Genomic DNA, 8,903 nt, shown 5'->3' on the forward strand with positions numbered 1-8,903 from the left:
ACAAGAGCAAAACTCCGTCTCAAAAAGATAAATAAATAAAATGTAAAAATAAAAATAAAAAGTTTTCATGATTTCAGGGTTTCATTTCCCTTATAAGGAAATTGAAAAATACTGAAAAGTTTAAAGGAGAAAAAAATATGTGTAATCCTGCCATTAAGTAATAACCACTATTAACATTTGTATATATTTATTCAAATTTTTATATCTATATTATCACTTCTAGTATCTACTTATTATATCATCACGTGGATATGACAATTTTCTTAATTACTCTCCTGTGGTTACCAATTTTTTGCCCTTATAAATAATGTTGCAATAAATGCCTTTGAATATAGACATCTTGGTTGAAATTTTAGCTCTCTCCATAAAAGATATTCCTATGGGCATTATAAAAGCATTAAGGCTTTTGATCAGTACTGCCAAATCGCTTACTGGAAGTATTTTGCAAATTTGCAACTTCACTCAATGGTCTGTGCAAATGGCTGTCTCATATTAATGGTTTTTTAGATCTGTCCTAATTGTATGTTAAAAAAAAAAAAGCATCTGTTTTTACTTTGCATTTTTCACTATTAGAGAAGTTGAAAGATTTAAATATCTCTATTAGTCTTTTATTCTTCTGCAAAGTATCTCTTTTGTCCTTTATCTTTTTTCGTGGAATTGTATATATAATTATATAGCTATATTAGACAGATATAAGTATCTTCCATGTTTTTAATTTATTGTTTCAAAACTAGCAATATGCATAAGCTAACATTCAAAGCAATCAAACTTCCATGATTCACCATTTTGCATTATTAAGATACTCTGTGTCATTAGAGTGAAATATGTAAATGATTTTAGCTATCTAGATGGAAAACAACTTGTAAATACCAAGAATTGTAATTATTATATAAACACATTAGAGACAAATATGAAAACAATCCTGTACCTGGTAAATTCCTTAAATTGAATAGTAAGTAATGCAGAACTTTCTATTTACAGACCACAGAGGTATAGATTATACCACAAATGAATGCATTATAGGCCAGGCACAGTGGCTCACGCCTGTAATCCCAACACTGTGGGAGACCGAGGCAGGCAGATTACTTGAGCCCAGGAGTTTCAGACCAGCTTAGGCAACATAGCAAGACCTTGTCTCTATTTTTTTAATAAAATAAGTAAATAAATACAGTATAAAGATTGCAGAAACTAAGAATGACGAGACATATTTTCTTTTCTTCACTACTGAGAAAAGAGTCACTGCCTCTAGCACAGTGACTTTGGATTTCTTCCTTATGCTAGAACTAAGCAATATTCACCATTTCATTCCTCCTTCTGCTGCTTATTCTATCTTAGCCTCTTGGGGTAATTCATGCTGTAGGTTATTAACAGAAATAAACCGGCTACTCTTTCTCCCTTCTCTTCAGTGATATACATATTGCCATAATGCCCTAGCCAGTATCCATAAAAACTAGTAACCTAGGATACTTCCTAGCCTTGCATATACAACAATCTTTTCTACCAACTTGTTTTAGGAGTAGGCTGTAAAACTCCAACTTTAGAGTGCAAATATTTCCAGGAAGCCACTGGGAAAAGTCGTAGCTTAACTAGCAGTATAAAAATGGTAGAAAAGACATCATTCTGAAGTTTGGATATCTGGTTCTGTCACTTACTAGCTTTGTGACCTGGGTAAACTAAGTTACATAATCTTCCTGAGTTTCAGTTTATTTATTTTCCTTATGGGATGATTGGGGAGATTGAATTAACATAGGTGAGATATATAGAAAAATGTACCCAGTGCCTGACACAGGAGACTTCAATATGAGGGCTTCTTTTCTTTCCGAACTGTTTTGCCAGCACTTTGAAAAGGAATAGATGCCACTAGGAGGCAGCAATAGCACACAAAGAACTAATTATCATGTGCACGTGCATGCCCAGACACACACACACACACACACACACACGCATGCATATGCATGAGCACATATACAAAGCACACACATTCAAACCACATACACAAATCCACATGCATACCACACATACCACATATATACTCACACACTCACACAAAAGGGACAAATATGTTCACACACTCACACAAAAGGGACTAATACGCTCACACACTCACACAAAAGGAACAAATACGCTCACACACTTGCACAGCAACCACATACACACTCTCTCACCCACACACAGGCATATTGGCACACACATGCACACAGCTCAAGCCATTCTCTTTCCTTTTCTTTCTTTCTTTTATCTTTTTAGTCTTTTATTGAGAGATTAAAGCAGGGAATGATCCTCAGGCTAGTAGATAGAAAACGTCACTGAGGAATAGTACTTACTATTAAGTTTGGGGCACGGGAAAGAGAGCCTATATATTGAAAGATTGGTCCGTGTATTAGAAACTAGAGAATTATGTAATAAACTTCTTGCAGAAATATAGCATAAGAGATGAGTGAAAACATTGATTTCTTTGCATTTAGAACGCTGTCCTGCCATAAACCAAGAGAAAAAAGATGGTCATTGGGAAGAACCTTCAGTGACCTATTTGTCTTGGAAGAAGACCTCTCTAGCCATATACATTTATAGAGTTCATAGTTATATAGTTATATGCATTTGTAGAGTTATAGTTATATAGTTTATAGAGTTCATTTGGTCTATGATTGCTAGGTGAGTAATATTACTTTGGAAAGATTCAGTCCAACTGTGCAAAAATAGAGGATGGGCCGGTCGCGGTGGCTCACGCCAGTAATCCCAGCACTTTGGGAGGTCTAGGCAGGCAGATCACGAGGTCAGGAGATTGAGACCATCCTGGCTAACACGGTGAAACCCCATCTCTACTAAAAATACAAAAAAATTAGCCGGGTGTGGTGGCCGGCGCCTGTAGTCCCAGCTACTTGGGAGGCTGAGGCAGGAGAATGGCCTGAACCCGGGAGGCGGAGCTTGCAGTGAGCTGAGATTGCGCCACTGCATTCCAGCCTGGGTGACAGAGCGAGACTCCATCTCAAAAAAAAAAAAAGAGGATGATAACCAGCTCCTTCTGGTTGTAGTTCTTCACTAGGCTGCCTGTGGCGGCTAGTACTTCCTGTACCATCTCCAGCAGGGGGAGATCACTGCTACTGTAGCTAGGGAGGGTACAGCAGAACTGTGATGACAGGCAACCTGGTGATCAGAGCATTTAAGAAGAAAAACACTTGAAAAAGGGAATCTACTTATGGCACAAAATGGACCACATAATCACTAAATAGAGGGGCTGCAATTGGGCAGTTTCTACCGATGGACTCCTCAAATCCAAATTGCCTCTTCCAATTACAAAAGTAGCAGATTTTTATTTCTGTGAATACACCATTAAATGAGAGGAATCAGGACTATCATCTAAGCTCTAAAATCTACTCTGATTAGTTTCCAGGGATCCAAACCTATCCAGCAGCCTAAAATGCCTTCCAGCGAACAAAATGGCACAAAGCACAACCTTCAACAAACTTGCCATATCCCAGGAGCTTCTTCGTGGAATAGGCTGGGGAAGGGAGCAGTGTTGGAAAGGCGCTAAGGGTTTAAAACAGAAGCGCTGAGGTGTCAAAGTTAGGCATGCTGAATATCCGATGCTACCAAAATGCAGACCTAATTATTGTTTATAGGAGTAGTGTATGTGTATATAAATATGTGTATGTATTTTCTAGCTCTGTCTGTTGAAGAGGACCTAGAAGCAGTGATGCCTCAGTATCAATGAGCACACCCAGACACAATGCACACCTTGATTTCTAAACACCATTATCTTCAGTTCATTGGGGAAATGGCTGAGGTTTACAAATTGTGACAAGCTTGGAGTAATTGTGTTTTAACCAAAAGCATGGTGGCAGGCGCCTGTTGTCCCAGCTACTCAGGAGGCTGAGGCGGGAGAATTGCTTGAACCCAGGAGGCAGAGGCTGCAGTGAGCCGAGATTGCGCCATTGCACTCCAGCCTGGCTACGGAGTGAGACTGTGTTTCAAAAAACAAAAAAGAAGTGCTCAAAGGTGGGAGTGGAGCATGATGGCCAAATAGAGACCTCCAGTGATCATCCCCCTCATAGGAACACCAAATAGAACAACCTTCCATGCAAAAAAGCACCATCATAACCAAAAATCCCTGTACCCAGCTTTAAAATTATATCAAGGAAAGAGGCATTGAAGAGGCTGGGAAAGACAATCTTGAGTTGTAGACACCACCCTTTGCTCATCCCCAGCAGAGGATGTGGTGCAGAGGGAGAATCTGTGTGCTTGGGAGAGGGAGTGTGAAGTGTTTGTGGGACTTGGCATTGGAATTCAGTGCTGTCTGTCACAGCAGAAAGCCACACAGGGCAGAATTCACCTGGAACCACGAGGGAGCATGTAGACCAGCCCTAGCCTGGAAAGAATCATCCATCCCAGCAGCCAGACAGAACTTGAGTTCCAACTAGCCCCATGACCATGGGGTAAAGTGCTCTGGGGTCCTAAATAAACTTGAAAGGTGGTCTAGGCCACAAGGACTGAAATTCCTGGGCAAGTCTTAGTGCTGTGCTGGGCTTGGAGCCAGTGGTCTTTGGGTATACACAACCTATGAAACACCAGCTGGGGTGGTCAAGGGTGTGCTTGTGTTACCCCTCCCACAACCTCAGGCAGCACAGCTTGCAGCTCCAGGAGAGACTGCTTCCTTCTGCTCGAGGAGAGGAGAGGGAGGGGTAAAGAGAACTTTGCCTTGCAACTTGCATTCCAGCTCAGCTACAGCAGAATAGGGCATCAGGCTGAATCCTGAGGCCCCCATTCCAGGCCCTATCTGCTGGACAACACTTCTTGACACACTCTAGCCACTGCCTTAAAGAGAAGTACCAGTTCTGGCAGGATTCATTACCTGATGATCCAAGAGCCCTTGGACTTGAATTAGCACCACCAGTTGCCAGGCTGTACTCACCACAAGACTTGAGTGAGATCCTCTGCCATGCTGACTTCAGGTGTGACCCAGCACATTTCCAGCTGTGGTAGTCACAGGGAGAGACTCCTTTTACTTGAGGAAAGGAGAGGAAAGAGTAAAGGGGCTTTGTCTTGCACCTTGGGTACCAAGTCGGCCAAAGTGGGATAGAGCACAAAGCAGGATCCTGGGGTCCCTGATTCCAGGCCTTGGCCCCTGGGTGGCATTTCTGGACTTGCCCTAAGCCAGAGGGGAGCACACTGCCCTGAAGGAAGAGACTCAAGCCTGGCAGCTTTTACCACAAGCTGACTGAAGAGCTCTTGGGCCTTGAGTGAACATCATTGGTAGCCAGGCAGTAATCACTCCCTGCAGGCCTGGGATGGTGGTGACCAGGGGGACCTGCAGGCCTGGGATGGTGGTGACCAGGGGGACCTGCAGGCCTGGGATGGTGGTGACCAGGGGGAGAGACTCCTCGAGGAAAGGAGATGGAAGAGTAGGAAGTACTTTGTCTTGCAGTTTCGGTGCCAGCTCAGGCGCAGTAGAAAGAGCATCAGGTCAATTCCTAAGGTTCCCAACTCCAGGCCTTGCCCGGACAGCATTTCTGGACCTGCCCTGGGCTTAGGGAGAGCTCACAAGCCTGGCTGGATTCACCACCTGTTGACTAAGGAGCCCTAAAGAGCCCTAGGCCTTGAGTGAACAACAGATGGAAGACAGGCAAGACCCAGTGCTGTGGTGGCTTTAGGTCTGACCTAGTACAGTCCCCGTTGTTGAGGCCACAAGGCTGCTTGTGTCACCCAGCTGCAAGCAGTTCAGCATGGAAAGACAGACTCTGTCTGGGGGAAAGTAAGAGAAGAGAGCAAGAGTCTCTGGCTGGTAATCTGGGGAATTCTCTTGGATCTTACTTAAGACTACCGAAGTGATACCTCAAGAGGTCTGCAAGAGTCATCATTACTGGGCGTGGGGTTCTCCTAGTGCACATATGGTTGCAGTGACCAAAGACTTAGATCACAACACTCAATTCTCTTTGAATACTTGGAAAGCCTTCCCAACAAACAAGCCCAGACTGCAAAGACTACAATAAATACCTAACTCTTTAATGCCCAGACAACAATTAACATCCATAAGCATCAAAACCATGCTGGAAAACATGACCTCACCAAATGAACTAAGTAAGGCAACAGTGGCCTATTCTAGAGAGAGAGATGTGACCTTTCATGCAGATAATTCGAAATAGCTGTTTTAAGCTTCCTCAAAAGTCAGGATAATACAAAGAAGGAATACAAAACGATAATACAACATTCAGAAAAATACAAAGAAGGAATTCAGAGTCCTGGGCCGGGCACAGTGGCTCACACCTGTAATCTCAGCACTTTGGGAGGCCGAGGCAGGCGGATCACCTGAGGTCAGGAGTTCGAGACCAGCCTGACCAACATGGAGAAACCTGGTCTCTACTAAAAACACAAAATTTACCAGGCATGGTGGCGCATGCCTGTAATCCCAGCTACTCGGGAGGCTGAGGCAGGAGAATTGCTTGAACCTAGGAGGCGGAGGTTGTGGTGAGCCAAGATCACACCATTGCACTCTAGCCTGGGCAGCAAGAGCGAAACTCCGTCTCAAAAAAAAAACACAACATTTTTTTAAATAAAATTAAAAAGTACCCAAAGGATATGGGGACATATCAAAAAGGCACATGAGCCACTTGAAGTGGCTCCTACTGATCAATTCTGTGACAATTCAAGCATTAAAATAATTATATTAGTGAATCAGAACTCACTGAATAAGAATCCATGTGTTCACACTAATATTAACTAACTAATTAATTTGGGGAAATGGGAAAGTACTTCCTTACAGCAGAATGAGAAATAATAAATGTAGAAGGAATGATAAATTTAAAAATTACTCATTGACAACCATCACAAAAACAAGTGATTTAGGTAAAAATCTAAAATTACTGGATGAAAATTTGATGAAAAGCAGGATATTCACATAGTTGTGAAGTATCTCCCCATGAGATACTGATTAATTAATTACAAAGGACAATATAGTAAGATTACAATGTAGAAAGCTGGCAGACATCAGATTTCTAACCAAGTAATCATAGTTAACACTACCAATAGTAATGGCATAAATTGATATCATGTACTTCCTGATATGATGCTCTAAGAAGATTACAATCTAACTTCTCTTGTAATCCCGGCCACAATACAACTGAAATCTCATCATAAGGTAACATCAGACAAACCCAAATGATTGTCCTCTACTCTTTAAAAAATTAAGATTGTGAGGGGGCACAGTGTCTCAACCCTGTAATCCCAGCACTTTGAGAGGCCGAGGTGGGCAAATTGCTTGAGGTCAGGAGTTCAAGCCTGGCAAACATGGTGAAACCCTGCCTCAAAAAAAAAAAAATTGTTAAACAGGCATGGTCATGGGTACCTGTAATCTCAGCTACTTGGAAAGCTGAGGCAGGAGAAGTTGTAGTGAAGTGAGATCGTGCCACTGTACTCCAGCCTGGACAATAGAGCAAGACTCCATCTCAAAAAATATATATATCTATATATATATATAAAGATTGTAAGAAAGGAGGAAGAAAAATGGAGGAACTCTTCTCGATCTAAGAAAACTAAAAAGCAAGGCCATCTCATCTACAATGGAGAATTAGATGCCACTTGAGAAACAATTTCTAATATACTGGATGCTAGGCACCAAATGACTAGGCAGTTACAGCTGCCCATCACCAGCTATATTCTGTCACACCCACCAAGTCATAAGGTCAAATGTGCCTAGCAACAACCCATGATAAGATGGTAATGGATATACCCTGAAGCTACATGATCAGAGGGTCAAAACTGCACATCATCCATCACTGTTGTACTAATGACATTCCTAAGTGCACATCTATAGCCATATGACCCCATATGATCCCGTAGGACCAGCTTAGAGCAGAGGAAAAAGCCTGAGCTTGGTTCATGGATATGAAGGTCTATATGTGTGTGCAGGTAAACAAAAGGATGATAGCTACAATACAGCTTATTCAAAGAGCATCTTGAAAAACAGTGGTGAGAAAAAATCCTCCCCATGGGAAGAATTTTGGATGGTCATCTTCTTTGTGTAGAGAAAGAAGTAGCTTACGATTATAATATATATGAACTCATAGGCAGTAGCATGACGGAGTCTGAGAGGTGAGAAGAAAGATGGGTAGATCAGGTACCAAGACGACTGGAGTAGAGGCATGTGAATGAATAAATGGGGTGGGCACAAAGTATGAAGATCTTAGATGCACATGTTAACTCCCACTAGCAAGGTACTACATAACCAGATAGAGAAAAAGACTCAGCCAGTTGACAGCATCTGGCCTCTATCACTGGCCGCCCCAGTGCTGGCATAATGGCCACATGACTGAAATGGCTATGGTAACAAGGATGGAGATAATTCATAGGCCCAACGGCATGGTCTCCTACTTACACAGATTGATCTGGATACTGTCTTGGTTGAATGTCCAACCTGGCAAGCAACAGAGACTAAAGACCAACGTTGAGCCTCCAAGATGACACCATCTCTCAAGCAGACCCACTGGCACGTAAGGTATCAAGGTGACTCCATTGGATCTACCTCTACTGAAGGAGCACAGATTCATTATGCTAGGAATCAATACTTATTTGGATATGCATTTGTTTTTCCTGCATCACCATCCGAGGACTTACGGAGTTCGAATCCACTGATACAGGATCCCAAATAACATTGCACCAGACCAGGTAACCCATTTTATAGTAAAGGTGGTATGACAATAGGCCCCTGACCACAGGACCAACTGATCACATTACCTACCAAATCATCCAGAAGCTGCCAGCTGACAGAACCTTGAAATGGCCTGTTGAAAGCATAATCAAAGCAGCAGCTTTGAGATATGATCCTCTATGATGAAGTATATACTTTAAATCAAACATCTTCATTGTCTCCCCAATAGGAACAATACATGGGTCTAGGAATCAAGGATTTG

The 8,903-nt window shown here is 42.2% G+C and overlaps 1 pseudogene; it reads left to right on the plus strand.

Annotated features, from left to right (window-relative positions):
* LOC144335895 (B-cell CLL/lymphoma 7 protein family member C pseudogene) overlaps positions 1-8,903 on the plus strand; it is a 45,839-nt pseudogene that overhangs the window by 6,173 nt on the left and 30,763 nt on the right.

Source organism: Macaca mulatta, chromosome 16, assembly GCF_049350105.2.
Source record: "Macaca mulatta isolate MMU2019108-1 chromosome 16, T2T-MMU8v2.0, whole genome shotgun sequence".
In the NCBI taxonomy this organism is placed as follows: Eukaryota; Metazoa; Chordata; class Mammalia; order Primates; family Cercopithecidae; genus Macaca; species Macaca mulatta.